This window comes from Rhinatrema bivittatum, chromosome 1 (genome assembly GCF_901001135.1).
Source record: "Rhinatrema bivittatum chromosome 1, aRhiBiv1.1, whole genome shotgun sequence".
NCBI classification, from domain to species: Eukaryota; Metazoa; Chordata; class Amphibia; order Gymnophiona; family Rhinatrematidae; genus Rhinatrema; species Rhinatrema bivittatum.
Window position 1 is genome coordinate 530,089,695 of NC_042615.1, and position 17,798 is coordinate 530,107,492.

Genomic DNA, 17,798 nt, shown 5'->3' on the forward strand with positions numbered 1-17,798 from the left:
AGATTGTGTCCTTCCTGCTCATGGCATCATGGGACAGTAATAAAGATGTGAATCGAACTGGTATCTGTTCTGATTCCGGTTCCGATTCACATCGTGAAATTTTTATCTTGCAGTCCGATCGGGTTTTTTTTTATCGGCTGAGCCCGAGCCGATAACCAAAAAAATACAACCGACTCTTTAAAATGAGTTTGTTAGTATTCCCCCCCCCCCCCAAATGTTTTTTTAAATACCTGGTGGTCCAGCGGGGGTCCCAGGAGCATTCTCCCGCACTCGGGCCGTCGGCTGCCAGTAAACAAAATGGCGCCGATGGCCCTTTGCTCTTAGCTTGTGACAGGGTATCCGTGCCATTGGCCGGTCCCTGTCACATGATAGGAGCAATGGACAGCCGGCGCCATCTTTAAAAATAGCGCGGGCCATCCAGTGCACCTACCATGTGTCAGGGGCCGATCAATGGCACAGATAGCCCCTGTCAATCGTCAGATAAACGATTCACATCCCTAGACAGTAACACAATGATGAGCAGGGGAAACATAGCCTGAACTGACACTCCAGAACTACTCAAGTCTATTCATCAGATACTGGTTTGGGTACCTTAGTAGTCTAGAAAGCTTGCACCCTAAACATTCATTAGCTACCTTTTCCCTATGTGTTTTTGTGATTACTTCAGATTTTGGAAACAATTTTGAATAACCCATGCTTTTGGAAGATACACAGGCACTTTCTCTGAGGACAGGCAGGATGGTAGTTCTCACACATGGGTGACATCATTAGATGGATCCCCCGTCTACAACTTTGATCTCAAAGATTCTAGAACCTTCAAACATGCACTACTGAGCATGTGCAGCTATAGTTGTCACCCTGCCCCCAGGCATAGTCCCTCAGTCTTTTTTCCATGGAGCCATGTTGCGGGAGCCGTGTCTCACGGTATTCGGGTTTGCTTTCTCCTCACAGTTTTTGTAAGTGCTTTTCTCACGGGACAAGCAGGATGGTTGTCCTCACATATGTGTGACATCATCAGGATGGAGCCAATCACGGAATACGTTTGTCAAAGTTTCTAGAACTTTGACTGGCACCTACTGGGCATGCCCAGCATTGCACTAACCATGCATCCAGCAGGGGTCTCCCTTCAGTCTCCTTTTTTCCGCGCAGCTATAGCCATGCGGATTTTTGGAGCTCTTCACAGTTCCTGACAGGAATTTTTCCTCAGGAAATTTCTTTTCAAAACTTGCAAAAGTTTATACCTCCTAGGGGTCTCTCTTCTCCGCCATCAATTCCCGCATCCGTATGGTACGTAGCCCCGTTTTTCTGTCGGTTCCAGGTGGGGACCGCTCGGGGCCTTGTTGGCACCGTCCGCGACCGGCCTAAATTTTTCGATGGCCATGATGGTGATGGGTTTTTGTCAGTGCCCTGACTGTCCAAGGACTATGTCAATCATGGACCCCCATTTGGTCTGTGTATTATGTCTCGGACAGTTGCATGACGTGGAGACATACCAAATATGCCCAAATGACTCCAAAAGGACGTTGGGCATGTTTGGAGAAGATGGCGCTTTTACTTCAGCGTCCGTCTCCACAAATGCCATCGACACCGTCTCCGGCGAAGCATCGTCCTCTTTCCAATGCTGGAGAAACCTGATCGGTGTCACGATCTTCGGCATCCCTGTCATTGATGCTGGAGTCGGGGAAAGCTGGTGCTTCTGGACCACCAGAAGCACCAGCACAAACATAGGAGACTGGTGCCTTTGACTTCCAGAGCACCGATGGCACCCTCATCGAGTCTCGAGCCACCGAAGAAGAAGACCCGAGCTGAGGAGCATGAATTGCTCTCGAAGCTGGATGCACCGAGGCATCCCTTGCCTTCGGTGGGTGCGGCCACCGAGACTCCACCGGGATCGGTGGACCCTCCGGCGTTGCCCGCCATGCCTCCCACTCCAGACCTGGGGCTCACCACCCCAGCGCTCCGAGAGGAATTGCACAGGATGGTACAAGAGGCAGTGGTCCAGGCTGTCCAAAGCCTCTCAAGATCACAGACACCAGCGCCGGTGCCCGTGCCGGAACCGGCCAAGGAAGTACGATCCCCCACCAACAAGAACCCGAGTGATGAGGCCTTATCATAAATCTCAGCCTCGCCAGCCTGCTTCAGGCTTTTGACTTTCACTTGGAGAGCAGCAGCCTAATTCCTTTGCCAAGCATACCAGTGGGAGGTCGATTATGCCACTTTCATGGAATGTGGCAAACAATCACAACCGACCAATGGTTGCTGGCAATCATTGCTCAGGGTTACCATCTGAATTTTCTTGCTGTCCCACCAGACTCCCCACCTCTACAAGCGTGGAGACTAACCGACCACTCTGTCCTTCTGGAGCAGGAGGTTTCCCTTCTTCTCCAGTTAAGAGCAATAGAACCCGTTCCTCTTTTGCAATAAGGCCTAGGGTTCTATTCCCGATACTTTTTGATCCCCAAAAAATCCGGGGGCCTTCGTCCAATTCTGGACCTACGAGCCCTCAACAAGTACCTCTAGCGGGAAAAGTTCAAAATGGTAACCTTGAGCTCGCTTCTACCTCTTCTACAAAGAGGAGACTGGCTCTGCTCTTTGGACCTCCAGGACGCATACACCCACATTGCGATAGCTCCAGCTCATCGCAAGTACCTCCGGTTTTTAGTAGGCCCAAAGCACTATCAATACCGGGTGCTTCCATTTGGCCTAGCATCGGCACCACGAGTCTTTACCAAATGTCTCGTAGTTGTCGCAGCCTTTCTCAGGAAAGGTGTTCATGTCTACCCCTATCTAGACGACTGGTTAATCAGGGCCCCAACCCAGCAAGCCGCTCGATCGTCTCTGGATTTGACCCTACACACTCTGATCTCTCTAGGATTTCTCGTCAATTACCAGAAATCCTATTTAGTCCCATCTCAAAACTTGTCTTTCATTGGGGCAGACTTGGACACCTTACAGGCAAAAGCCTTCCTACCTCAACAACGAGTGCAAACCGTCGTATCTCTTGCTCGCCAGTTGCAGTCTCAGTATACAGCAACTGCTCGGCAATTCCTTGTCCTTCTCAGATACATGGCGTCCTCAGTCCATCTCACTCCAATGGCCCGCCTGGCCATGAGAGTCATGCATTGGACTCTACGGTCAAAATGGATTCAAGCGACTCAGCCTCTATCAACCATTGTCCACATCACCGACGCACTCCGTCTGTCTCTCGCCTGGTGGAAAGATCAGAACAATCTCCTCCAGGGACTGCCTTTTCATCTACCAGATCCTCAACTCATTCTCACCACCGATGCTTCCAACCTCGGCTGGGGAGCTCATGTGAATGATCTACAGACGCAATCCTTCAGCCACTTAACCTTTCAGGTTCGGTTTCTCGTGTCCTCATTGCTTCACGGAAGCCTTCCACAAGAAAGTCTTATTCCTATAAATGGAAAAGGTATACATCATGGTGTTCTTCACAGTCCCTTGATCCCTTTTCCTGTCCAATCCCAAGATTTTTGGACTATCTCTGGCATTTATCGGAATCAGGTCTAAAGACCTCTTCAATCAGAATGCATGTCAGTGCGGTAGCTGCCTTCCATAAAGGTGTAAGGGATGTCCCTATATCAGTACAACCCCTCGTAACACGATTTTTAAAGGGCTTGCTCCGTATCAAGCCACCTTAAGTCCTCCAGCCCCTTCTTGGGACATTAATCTGGTTCTCGGTTGGCTCATGAAACCTCCATTCGAGCCTCTTCACTCCTGTGAGCTAAAATATCTCACATGGAAAGTGATTTTCCTTTTAGCTATCACTTCAGCTCGCAGAGTTAGTGAGTTACAGGCCCTAGTTACCTATCCGCCTTACACTAAACTCCTGCAGGACCGGGCGGTACTCCGCACTCACCCTAAGGTTTTGCCTAAGGTAGTTTTGGAGTTTAACATTAATCAATCCATCATACTACCTACCTTTTTTCCCAGGCCCCATTCCAATCCAGGGGAACAGGCTCTGCATACCCTTGACTGTAAACAGGCTCTAGCTTTTTATCTAGACCGTACAGTTGCCCACAGGAAGAGCACTCAGCTATTCATCTCCTTCCATCCCAACAAATTAGGGCAACCTGTGGGTAAGGAGACTCTTTCCTCCTGGTTGGGGGACTGCATATCTTTTTGCTATCAGCAAGCAGGCATTCCTTTTCACGACCGTGTTAAAGCACACTCGGTGAGGGCCATGGCGACTTCAGTAGCACACCTACAATCGGTTCCGCTTCCTGACATTTGCAGGGCTGCCACCTGGAGCTCACTCCACACTTTTGCAGCCCATTATTGCTTGGACAAAGCCAGAAGACAGGATTCCATCTTCGGCCAATCCTTCCTGCGTTACCTATTTCCAACGTGATGTACCTACACCCTTCCGCCTGCCCGGTGGGGTTCAGGATGCCCTCTACCAAATTCCACCCCATTTATTGTGCCTGTTGCACGCCGTTGGGTACATTTGGTGCATGTTCAGACATCCTCAGCTCGGTACTCATCCATATGTGAGGACTACCATCCTGCTTGTCCTGTGCGAAAGCAAGTGTTGCTTACCTGTAACAAGTGTTCTCACAGGACAGCAGGATGTTAGTCCTCACGAAACCCGCCCGCCGCCCCGTGGTGTTGGGTTCGTAACGTTTGTTGTTTTATTTTTTCGGCACTGCCGGTAGTTATAAAATAAGACTGAAGGGGGACCCCTGCTGGCTGCAGAGTTAGTGCCATGCTGGGCATGCCCAGTAGGGGCCAGTCAAAGTTCTGGAAACTTTGACAGACGTTTTCCGTGATTGGGCTCCATCCTGATGATGTCACCCATATGTGAGGACTAACATCCTGCTGTCCTGTGAGAACACCTGTTACAGGTAAGCAACACTTGCTATCAATCATATGATCCGTGGACAGACAATACATCTGATTCCCAGGACTCAGCCTAAATTCCGTCGGAGCCGTCACCTCCGGAGGAAAGGCGCAAATCTCCGCCTTAAGACCTCTCCTTTATAAGCTTCATCAAGGAGATGGCGGAGTCTATTCCCTTCATGCTGCAGACAGAGGAGGACTCCAGACATAAAATGCTGGAGGTACTTCATTTCCTGGATCCTCCAAAGGAAATCATGTCCGTCCCCGTCCATGAAATTCTACAGGATTTAATGCAGTGGAACTGGGAGCATCCTGGGTCGGTTCCTCCCCTGAACCGCAAGACGTATGCAATCTATCTTGTGCAGCCATTTCCAGGCTTCCAGAAGACACAATTGGCGCATAAGTCGGTTGCGGTGGAGTCCACCCAGAAGAGGGCCAAGCGTCAAAAGCCTCATTCCTCAGCACCATCTGGGAAGGAGCAGAAATTGCTTGACACTTTCGGCCACAGAGTGTTTCACGGAGCAATGCTCATTTCACATATTGCGTCGTATCAATTATATATGACGCAGTACAATCGGAACGTGTTTAAACAACTGCAGGACTTTGGTGAGTCTCTCCCAGAGCAGTTTCAAGAACAGCTGAACTCTCATTAAAAAAGGCTTCAATGCTGGTAAACATGAGGTCAGATTGGCGTTTGATATCTTCGATACAGCCTCCCGGTTGTCAGCGGCAGGCATCAGCACTCGTCGTTGGGCATGGCTGAAGTCCTCGGATCTCCGATCGGAGGTGCAAGATAGTCTGCCTGAGCTCCCCTGCACAGGGGATAATCTCTTTGGTGAAAAAATCCAGGAGATGGTAGCCCAGCTGAAGGACCACAACAAAACACTCCGTCAGCTCTCAGCCGCTCATGCGGAATTCTCAGCTCCCTCCAAATGCCCGTTTAGATGAGAAGTTAAACAGCATACAAAGCCCGGAGATGATATCCCCCATCAGCATGGGCTCGTCCATCCCGCCCATTCCAAAGTCTGCACTACGCCAGCCACGGCCTCAGAAAACACAACCTCCCACCCAGCCTAGTCCTGCTGTGGGATTTTGACTTCCAACCTGGGAGCGAAGATCATCCCCCTCTGCCACTTCTGCCTGTCGGCGGCCGACTATGCCACTTCACCACCATGTGGCTAAACATCACCATAGACCGGTGGGTACAGTTGGTTGTAGCTCAAGGCTACCATCTAAACTTCATCTCCGTCCCGTCGGACAATCCACCTTGGCCGGGGTGGACCTCCTCCAACCACTATCTTCATCTGTGAAGTAAGTAACTTCTTTTCTTCAAGAAAATGCCATAGAACCGGTTCCTCTTTCCCAGAGGGAGCTCAGATTCTACACCCGATAGTTTTTAATCCAAAAAAAGACAGGAGGTATTCGCCCGATATTAGACCTTCGGGCTCTAAACAAACATCTTCGGAGAGAGAAGTTTCGGATGGTAACCTTGGGCTCCTTACTTCCACTTCTCCAACAGGGGGATTGGCTTTGCTCTCTAGACCTGAAAGAAGCGAACATGCACAACGTGATTACCCTGTCTCACAGAAAGTATCTACGCTTCATTGTCGGAGACCAACATTTCCAGTACAGAGTACTTCCCTTCGGCCTTGCATCGGCCCCTCGTGTCTTCACGAAATGCCTGGCAGTCATAGCCGCATACTTAAGAAGACTAGGCACTCGCGTCTATCCTTACCTGACGACTGGTTACTGAGAGCTCAATCATCGAAAGTAGTTCCTCACTCCCTTCATCTTACAGTGCAGCTACTACTATCATTGGGATTGCTAATCAATTATCAGAAATCTCACCTGATTCTGTCTCAGTTCTCTCTCTTTATTGGAGCGGATCTCGACATGATCCAAGGAAGGGCTTTTTTTTCCCAGGGACCGAGCTCACACGCTGGCGTCACTGGCACTTGCTATACAGTCTCGCCGAACCACGACTGCTCGTCATCTACTAGTCTTACTGAGATATATGGCATTCTCGGTCCATGATACCCCAATGGCTCGTCTGGCCATGCGAGTAACGCAGTGGACATTAAAGTCCCAGTGGTCACAGGCACATCATCCAATATCTGACATTGTCAACATCACCAGGCAGCTTCGCCTCTCACTGGTATGGTGGATCCAGGAGTCCCACCTGCTTCAAGGTCTACCATTTCAAGCTCCAGAACCTCACATAATCTTAACGACCGACGCTTCCACTCTAGGTTGGGGAAAGCATGTCAACCACCTGCAGACTCAGGGAACCTGGTTGGCAGAGGAGTCGCAACATCAAATAAATTTTCTGGAACTCCGAGTGGTCAGATATGCTCTCTCTGCGTTTCAGAATTGTTTGTCCAACAAAACAGTCCTGATCCAAACTGACACCCAGGTAGCGATGTGGTACATCAACAAGCAGGGAGGCACCGGGTCCTACCTTCTCTGTCAAGAGGTGGCACAAATCTGGGCTTTTGCTCTATCTCAGGCCATGCATCTGAGAGCGACCTATCTGGTGGGTGTGGACAATGTTCTGGCGGACAAAGTCAGTAGAGAGTTTCAGCCCCACGAGTTTCAACCCTGTAGTGGCAGACTGGATATTTCGGAAGAGGGGATATCTGAGCATCAACCTCTTTGTCATCTCACAATCACAAGGTGGACAACATCTGCTCCCTACATTGCAGTCGCCAAGTTCTGCCTCGGGATGCGTTCACCCTATCCTGGAAGGAGGGCCTCCTCTATGCCTACTCACTACTTCCTCTCATTAGCAAGACTCTCATGAAGTTACACACAGACAAGGGTTTGATGATTCTTATTGCCCCCTACTGGCCACAACAGGCATGGTTTCCCATCCTTTGGGATCTCTGTGTTTCCGCAGATTCCTCTGGGCATGGATCCATCCCTGATATATCAGAGGAATGGTCAGTTGCGCCACCCCAACCTTCAGGCCTTATCACTGACAGCTTGGATGTTGAAAGGTTGATTTTGCAACTGCTCAATCTGTCGGACTCTGTATCCCAAGTTCACAAAAGCCTTCTACTAGAAGATCTTATCATTCTAAATGGAATCAATTTTCGTTGTGGTGAACTTCAAAGGAGATAGATCCTTTTACCTGCCCCACAAATCAATTTTTAGACTAACTCTGGCATCTCTCGTAGTTGGGTTTACAAACCTCCTCCATCAGAGTGCATGTCAGTGCGGTGGCCAGCTTCCATAGGGGTACAGGGGATGTCTCTATCTCGACACAGCCCCTGGTGGTGCGCTTTATGAAGGGCTTGTTTCACCTGAAGCCTCCTCTCTGTCCACCGGCCCCGTCTTGGGACCTTAATGTGGTTTTAGCGCAGCTCATGAAACCTCTGTTTGAGCCTCTGCATTCCTGCGAGTTGCAGCATATCACCTGGAAGGTCCTTTTCCTTCTGGCTTTAACGTCTGCATGCAGGATCAGTGAGCTACAGGCGCTGGTTACATAGCAAGTGTTGCTTACCTGTAACAGGTGTTCTCACAGGACAGCAGGATGTTAGTCCTCACATATGGGTGACATCACCGGATGGAGCCCTGTATGGAAAACTTTTCTGTCAAAGTTTCCTCAAAGCTTTGACTGACACTGGCACACTGAGTGCATTGAGCATGCTCAGCCTACTCTTATCCCTGTGAGCCACAGGTATCTCCCTCAGTCTCATCTTATAGCTAAAAGCGCAAGCAAAAGTAAAATAAAAGTAAAAATGTATACAGACTCAACTCCGTGGGGTGGCGGGTGGGTTTTGTGAGGACTAATATCCTGCTGTCCTGTGAGAACACCTGTTACAGGTAAGCAACACTTGCTTTCTCACAGGACAAGCAGGATGGTAGTCCTCACATATGGGTGAGTACCGAGCTGAGGATGCCCGAGAGTGCACCAAATGCACCCAAGACGCGCAAAAGGTGCATTGACGGGGGTGGAATTTGGAACGGAGGGCATCCTTAAACCCGTAACGGGTTGGTGGAAGGATGTTGGGTAGGTAATCCAAAAAGAATAGGAGTAGACGGACTGGCCAAACATGGAGCATGCCGGCTAGTCGTATCTAAGCAATAATGGGCTGCGAAGGTATGGAGAGAGCTCCAGGTTGCAGCCTGATAAATATGTACAAGCAGCAGCGGCCGAGGGGAAGCTATTGAGGCTGGGACGGATGCAACAGAGTGTGGTTGCACACAGTGTTGTAGTGAAATGGCTGCTTGTTGGTAGGAAAGAGATATAGACTGTCAATTAGGAGGAATAGGTCTGTTTGCCCACTGGAACTCGCAGCTTGACTCTCGCCACAGAAGGAAAGAGTTAGGTGGAATTCCTATGGAATGCAGTGCGATCTAGATAGAATGCAAGTGCACTATTACTGTCCAAGAAATGGAAAAACCCTCTCGCTTTGGTGAGAGAGAGGTTTTGGGGAAAAATGGGCAGAGTATGTTCTGAGTAAGGTGAGATGCAACGTCTACCTTAAGAAGGATATGAAGTTGAATACGTAAAAACACTCGGTCACAGAGGAACACAGGGTCGGATGAGTATGTAACAAGGTGTGTAACTCACTGACCCTGTTGGCAGAAATGATATTTATGAAGGAAAGAAATGAGAGGAATGGAAAGGCTCGGAGAATGTATGAGACTTATAAGGAAAAGATTTAGGTTCCATTCCGTGACTAGTGAAAATAGAGGTGGCTTGATCAATGGATAATCCATGGTAAGCTGACTTAGAAGGGGTTTACCGTTAATCGGGTATCCCCACTCCCAAATGATACACCAATTAGAACAGAGGTGTACCTATGTGGAGGATATCTGGGGAGCAAAATCCGAGGAAGGAAGAGAAAAGTGTGGTGTAGAAAGAAGAAAAAGGGTAATACATGTGTAGGGAGTAGAATCTGTGCACTATATAGTTCTATTCAGATGCAGAGGGCAAGTTCAGTGAACCTCAGCGTTAGAAGATGTTACCGCTACACATGTAGTCCGAGACCATTCGAGAGGATGAAAACCTACATGGAGAAGGTCTGCTAGTGCATTTAGTAAATCTCTTAGATAAGTGACCCGAGGATGCATGGAGTGAGCAAGGGCAAGGGTAGAGCTGCGCAGCTTCCTTGCAGATCAGCTAAGAGGTTGTGTGTCCTTGTGTGTTGGAAAGCACATTGTCCCTATGCTGTCTGTCTGTATGCACAAAGATTTGTTGCAGAGGTAGTATTGGAAGGCATAAGGGTATAACTCATGGCTACAAGCTCCAGGAAGTTCATGCGAAACTGTGCCTTGAGCAGACTAGACGCATATTGGGTTGAGAAGATTTTTGGTCAAATTCTACAACCCTGAGAAAATGTGAGCATGAGGAGAAGCAGACTAGGTTTTGGTTCTAGATCTGCAATATGGATGAGGGACGAAAGTGGTTGAACAGCTTAGACCCACTGATAATAGGATTTCACTGAATCTAACCCTTAGCAATTTTGGATCTATGAGGACAGTGCATAGTAAAAAACCCTATGCTCCGACAATGAAGAATTGAGGGGCTGAGGTTATGGAATATGCGCGTAGGGACATGTAAGAACTTATTAGAATGTCTGCGCGGTTGCTGGACAGGAAGGTCATTGTGACTGTGGTGTCCAGAAGTGTTGTATAAGGGATTTATGGCAGTGACAGTAATCCCAGGTAGTAATTTATAGTGAGTCATGTAGAAGTTAGAGCTCCTTGCGTGGACTGACTGTGGTTATGCAGCTGTCCATGCAAGGAAAGTGTGAATGATGTTGCACTCCGTAGAGAAACAGCAGTCACCGATAGTGATTCAATGAAATACCCCAGTTGCCAAAGCTGGTGCAACCGGCAGAGCTTGGTATTGTAATATTGTTGATTCACCATGAAGCACATAGAAAGATTAGAGGTAATGTACTTTCTGCGATATGGAAGCATGGTGACGAGAGATACCATTTTACCTGTGCCTGCTGAATAGAGTTGGTATTTCTGAGGTCCAGGATGGGCGGAGAGTAACTACTTTCTGTTGAAAGAAAGAATAGTGAAATTAAAACTCCCCAACCCCCCCTCCCTCCTGCGCTCTGTAGCGTCTGGGGGAGTGTACCGGAAACCTTGGTACAAAGTGGGGTGGCCGCTCTGATATCCGGCCAGTTGGGAGACCAGGAGATGTCCAACTGGAGGGGCTGATGTACTCTGGATATCATGTAACCTCCCACGGGAGTGTGAGCAGTAAAGTCTTACCCACATTTCTGTGTGCTGTACAAGGAGACACTGAGACCTGTCATCAGGCTTCGAGGTGGACTTGCATTTGACGCAGTATTTGCTGGATCTCATGTTTAGCAGATCAGTGACTGCACCTGGAACTTTGGTTCTGAATCAGGAACCAGAAGCCAGAGCATTAATCAGTACAGAGCCTCGTTGCTGAAAACAGGAGGATGTCATGATGTAATCCCAAAGAAAAGATAGAGAGGTTCTCTTGGTATTGTGACTGACATAGCTGGCATAGCGATATGTGACACTAATACGGTTCTTGGAAGGCACATGACCTAGAACTTTTCGAACCATGTGGCTCTAATTAGAGAACACATCTCAATGGGAATGCCACAGAAGCGGGTACTTACCATCCGACGTGGATCGCTGAAGGACGAGCCGATGAAGATTGCTGGCTCCGTGGATTTCAGGAGTCATCGAGGGAGTAGACGCCCGTCTCAACTCTGCCTGGAATGGTGGCGCAGGTATAGAGGAGACAGGCTGAGCGTGGCTGGCTCTACCACCGTAATTAGTGGAGGGCCACAATCCTGCACCGATGTCGGTGGGGCATGCCTCGGGAACAGGGGAGCCAATTAATAGCTTGTGGACCCAGCCCTTGTCACAGTGGCTCGATGTCTCGTGACGCCAGTGCAGAATTCTTCGGAACTCGTTCTGGTGTTTCTGGAGCACCAAGGACTGCTGCCAATACTGTGCGGAACAGTATCGATGGCAGTGGTGATGTTGCTTGGCCCGAGCATTGTTCAGCATCGAGAAGGATAGCACCGATGTGGTGGGTGGCATCAGTGGCGGATGGTCACCGTGTCGGTGACGATGCATGCCAAGGTGCTTGGCCTGGTCTTTCCCCAGGGCCAAGCTGGATGCCCTCGTTGTCTTGGATGGCGACTGATGACTGACTGTCAGCATGCCTGCACTGCACCTGGCACTATGTATTGTCATAGGCTAATACGGGGGCTTTAATAAGAACCCAAAGCATGGAGCACTGGGTTCAGGCGAGGGCATTACGTGGAGGTGCTATGTCGGTATTGACAGTGTTGATGGCGGCCGAAGTGGCCTCGAGGATATCGTAAAAAATATATACATGACGAAACGTCGATGACTCGGGCAGAGCAATGATGACAGTGATGGAAGCACTGACGGCATCGGCGTAGGTATCTATGGGAACAATGTGGCATCGAATAATCGAAAAAACATCTTTGGCATCGGAAAAATGATACCGGCATCGACGGAGTCGATGACCGCATCGATAGGAATATCGAAGACACCGATGGAAATGACTTGGGCGTCAAGGGCATTGATGTATGGAGGCGGGCGCTGACAGCATTGGTGGCATGGCCAGGGGCATCAACGGCATGGCCACAGGCGTCGACGGTATCGATTGGATCGACTCGGGCACCAATGGCATCGATGCCACCGACATGGGCATCGATGGCACAGACATGGGCACCGATAGAATTGATGTTGGCATGGATGCCACAATGGAATTGACATTGGCATCGATGGAATCCACTTTGGCATCGATGGAATCGACATTGGCATCGATGCCACCCATGGAATGGACCCGGGCATCGATGGCCCATCGATGGAATGGACCCGGGCATTGATGGCACCGACGACACAAAGGTGAGCGTCGATGGCATCCATCGGGCAATGATGGCACCGATGAAACCCAAGGAAAAATCAGTGCCATGGATGAAAAACATGGATGGCACTGATAGAAACGATGCAGGGTCGATGGCATCAGAGTACCACAGGGGGAGGGGTACCGATGGCATCTAAGAATCTAGGATGGTCTGAAGGGGGTATCGATGGTAGCGATGGGGGCATTGACTGCGCGAGGGTACCGAGGAAATCGACAGGGTCCCTGGTGGCAATGGAAACCGTGGAAGTCCTGTCCCACTAGCGGTAATAACCAGGCAGAGTGTCTACAGAGGGACACTCGCAGGCTATGTGTGGCTAACTGAAAACTTAAGGAGAGGGAAGGCTGCAGTTGGTTTGCAGGCCAGGAAGGTGACAGGAACCGACTGAAAAAACAGGGCATACTACTCACCGAGTGTCGAATAAACGTACGCGAAGGGAGACCCGTGCAGGGAAAAGTGTTTGTGAGGTAAAAGTTTAAGTGTTTCCGTGAAGAAAAAAGTGTTAGAATTTCTCACAGAGCTCCTAACTGCTATGCTTACTGCAGAGTGGAAAAAAGAAGACTGAGGGAGACACCTGTGGCTCACAGTGATAATGGCAGGCTGAGTGTGCTCAGTGCACTCAGTGTGCCAGTGTCAAAGCTTTGTAGAAACTTTGACAGAAAAGTTTTCCGTACATGCTCCATCCTGTGATGTCACCCATATGTGAGGACTACCATCCTGCTTGTTCTGTGAGAAACCTCCCTTACACGAAATTTCTTCATGATCGGGTGGTCCTTCGCACTCATCCTAAATTTCTACCGAAAATGGTATCTGAGTTTCATTTAAATCAATCCATAGTGCTGCCTACTTTCTTTCCAAAGCCCCACTCACTTCCTGCTGAGTGGGCTCTGCATTCCTTGGACTGTAAACGTGCGCTTGCCTTTTATTTGGAACGCACTGCAGGCCATAGGAAATCCACCCAACTCTTTGTTTCCTTTGATAAGCTTAAGCTGGGAATCCCAGTTGGAAAGCAGACCCTGTTCTCCTGGTTGGCGGACTGTATTTCCTTCTGCTATCAACGAGCAGGCCTTCCGTTCCAGGGACGCGTTAAAGCGCACGCCATTAGAGCAGTGGCAACGTCGGTTGCACACCTTCGTTCTATACCTCTTATTGATATCTGCAAAGCTGCAACCTGGAGTTCTCTCCATACCTTTGCAGCCCACTACGCATAGACAAAGCTGGTACACAAGATTATATCTTTGGTCAGTCTGTTCTACGCAATCTATTCTCAGCATAATATCCAACTTTCTTCTACATCCGCTGGGATATTCAGGCTGTCCGTTATCCAAAGAATCACCCCTGTTGTTGTGCCTATTGCACGTCTTTGGGTGTTTTTGGTAAATGTGTGGGCATCCTCAGCTTGTTATTCATCCATATGTGAGGACTATCATCCTGCTTGTCCTGTGAGAAAGCAGAGTTGCTTACCTGTAACAGTTGTTCCCACAGGACAGCAGGATGTTAGTCCTCACAAAACCCAACCACCATCCCGCGGAGTTGAGTACGCTTGCGATTTATTATTTTATTTTTCGCATGCTCTTTTTGCTATACATAAGACTGAAGGGAGACCTCTGCTGGATGCAGGGTTAGTGCCATGCTGGGCATGCCCAGTAGGTGCCAGTCAAAGTTCTAGAAACTTTGACAAAAGTATTCCGTGATGGGGTCCATCCTGATGATGTCACCCATATGTCCTGCTGTCCTGTGAGAACACCTGTTACATGTAAGCAACTCTGCTTTTCTAGAGCTGTAGCTGTTTTCATTTTCCTTACCTTATGGGAGTTTTATTTTCTTTTTTTCCTCTTCTTTCCACTGTCTGCCAGCCGCATGGCGGGCCTTAGCCGCTGAGCAGCCTGGCAGAGTCTAATACTATCCCTTATCAAATAAATACTGCACCTGAAGTTTGATATTTGTGTCCTCGACTTGCTCTGCCTGCTTTTTGTACCTTTGTCAGGTGCTGGCAGGATTGACAGAATGCAGTCTGTGGGTAATCCGTGTAGGCCACTGAGCCTGGGACTCGCCTGAGTTCTACCCGGGCATGAGGTCCATGTTATTTCACTGATCGATCGGCATCGATGGAGATTCAGACTGTGAACAGTTCGAGGACCACACTGTTCCTGTGGGGAGGGAGAGCTCATCCTCCCCACATTCAAAGGAAGTAGTCTTCACGGGTAGGAGCTCTAGATGACATTGCCATCACAGGCAAGCAGGAGGGGAGGCTATGCAGTCTCCTTGTGAGAGAAGGTGAGCATGAGCCTGAGAAACCAGCTTTTGCTGCTGCACCTTCGGTGCCATGCCCAGATACAATTGCCTATGTACATCTGTGACCAGTGCACCGATGATCTGACACGTCGGGGACCAGGACTTCCAGTGAGCACCATTGTCACTCTTGACGCTATCGAGGTGCATGGCCTCAAAGCCGTGGCCACCCTCGAGGCCGTCGTGATGCGTGGCCTCAAGGCCATTGTAGTGCGGGGCCACCATGGAGGCCATTGTGCGTTTTAGCCAGCGATGCCATTCCTTGCCGGTCTCGGCAATGTCAAGCATCATCATCGAGGCACTGGGATTGCCATTGAGCACCCAGTCACCCTCGAGCCCATCGACCTCCGGTGCCTGAGAGCCCTTGAGTTCCATTGAAGCTCTCAGGCGACAGGGGTTTCAGCCTTGGATGGTGCTGTCAAGCACTGGGGTCGCCTTCTACTACAGGCACCCTGCAGCGCCAAGGCATCCAGGCACAGTATTTCGGTGCCCTTGAGGCTCTTTTTGGTGTCCAGATGGGACACCGAGGGGAATTGGGCTGTCCCATTAATGGCCCATGGGTATCAGGCACCATGGATGCCGATGATCTCAGGGACCCTGAACCACTGGAATTGTGGGGCATTGGAGGCCCCGCCTGGCGTCATGTGCCATTGGTGCTAATGAGCGCTAGTGAGGCTATTGTCAGCCATAGCCACTGGTGAGGGATGCCATCGAGCTTGCAGCAGACACCCTCGGATGTACAGGTGAGCTGAGGGGAACCATCGATGGTGCCAGCAGTTATTGGTTTCTTTGGGCACAGATGAGGAGTATGGGGGCTGCAGAGCCTCTGCTTGCAGGTGTCCCTGGCATCCTTGGTTCTGCCGGTCCATCAATGCCTTCAGGCACCAGGGTCTTCATCTGTGCCGGCGGGCTGTCAATAACCTCAGGCGCCTCTGATGCAAGGGATGGTGCTATATATATCGTCAAACTGATCAAGACATGGTCAAGCACATTCGAAGCCCTGGGTGCAGCATTGCTTGGTGACATTGATGCTATCCATCATCTGTGAGTCGAGAGAGCTGTGGGCCCTCCGGGGGCCATCACCTAGGTGGATACCAGTAGACTGTTAGACACTGCAGGACACGACTGCAAAGCACTAGGGGCACCGTCGGTCACTATGGACTTCGCTGCTGTCGTTCCATGAGAGAAATGGTAGTGAGCCATTCCCGACACAATTTCAAGGGTTGTGTCCAGCCTCTTGGAGCATTTTAGGTACTGGGGGTACCATGGCGGCAACGCCATGGAACACCACCCACCACCATGCCATAATCAGAACCCCAGAGGTACTGGAGAGCCATTATCACACTGTTCCTATTCACTCCATGGGGAGTTAGTGTGACAGTTGAGTGCAACATGCATGGTCAGGTATGGCAGGGTATCTACTCCAAGTGACTTGGCGCTGGCAGGCGGCATTCTCCCTATCTGTGCAGTACACAGCCATGTCAGAGTTCTGCCATTGTTGAGTCAAGGTATCAGCCTCCTTGTCTGTTTTGTAACTGGCAAGGAAGTGCCATCATACACTCTATGATTGATTTTTGGCAGTGCTCTGCCACCAACTCTTAACAGGTGGTGCTCGGTCTTGCTGTGCCGTGGGATTCTACCAACAAGCATGGTGAATGGGTTCGTAGGTGTGCCGCCATCCATAGGATGGGATAGCACTGTATAAATACTAGTCAGCATGTTTTTACAGCAGAGGGCACTATTTTTCCAGTTGCCGTTTACTGTATGGTTGTGTTTGTGTTTCCCTCGTGGAAAGCACAACAGGTTGTGCGCCGCAGCCATAGGACTGACCTAAGACCGCATTCCTGGTCGAACCCCTATGGGAGTAGATAACAGGAAGGTAGTGTCGGGAGTTTTCTCCTTCCTCAGAAGAGGAAATATGTCTTTTGACCCCTCCCGTGTTAGAAATCCTCTTTGTAGGGAAACCCCTGGGGCTCTGTCCCGTTCAGTTTTATTGTTGAACTGGAGCCTCGATTCTTTTGCCTCAGTGCATCTCCTTGTAAGCCAGGACCGTGGGACAGCAGCGGTGGTCATTGGACCATTTTTGCTGGGGTGCTTCCGTTAAGGGTGGCTGTCAGTGGCAGATTGGTCGCTTCTGAACCTCAGCAATTAGTGACTGTAACTGAACTCTCACTTGGATGGTTAAAAGGTTTTTTGGGATCATGAGGCCCTTATTCCCATTTTCTGTCCCTTTAGGAAGGGGAGATATGACTGGGTTTTCATAGCAACCCTTATAGGTTCCTCTCTGGATGTCTGGTTGCCATCCCTTCAAGGATGTCCCTCATTCACCGTTTCCCGGAGAAGTGTTGTCACTGCTTTTGGCTAGAAGTCACTCTCAGTTCCTCGTGGGATCTGAGAGCTGGTCGGGCAGTAGCGATCTCCTTAAGTCATCATGAGGGAACCATTCCATACTTGGTCTTCCTATCATAGTAGAAGTCTCCTCTTCGTGGTAGCTCCCCGGTGAAAATTAGGGGTTTCTCCAGTCCAGGAGTCACCTTTGATACCTGCTAAGCTCAATAGGCATTTTTCATGGAGGACCACTATTGCCACTCATTCTCGCCTGTGGGACCCTACTGTAGTGAGGAGGGTTCTAGTCCATCTAATTGGCAAGTGTGCCTTTCAGCCTATCACCATATCCATGCCTGAGGGTGTTGGGGGATGAATGACCCCGCAGCAGAGGTGCTACTTTTTGGTTTCAGTGGCTTG

At 49.7% G+C, this 17,798-nt stretch overlaps 1 protein-coding gene across 4 annotated transcripts in view; it reads left to right on the forward strand.

The window, feature by feature from the left end:
- Window positions 1-17,798, forward strand: part of SLC1A1 (solute carrier family 1 member 1) — an 805,722-nt gene that overhangs the window by 289,399 nt on the left and 498,525 nt on the right. The window lies entirely within an intron of this gene.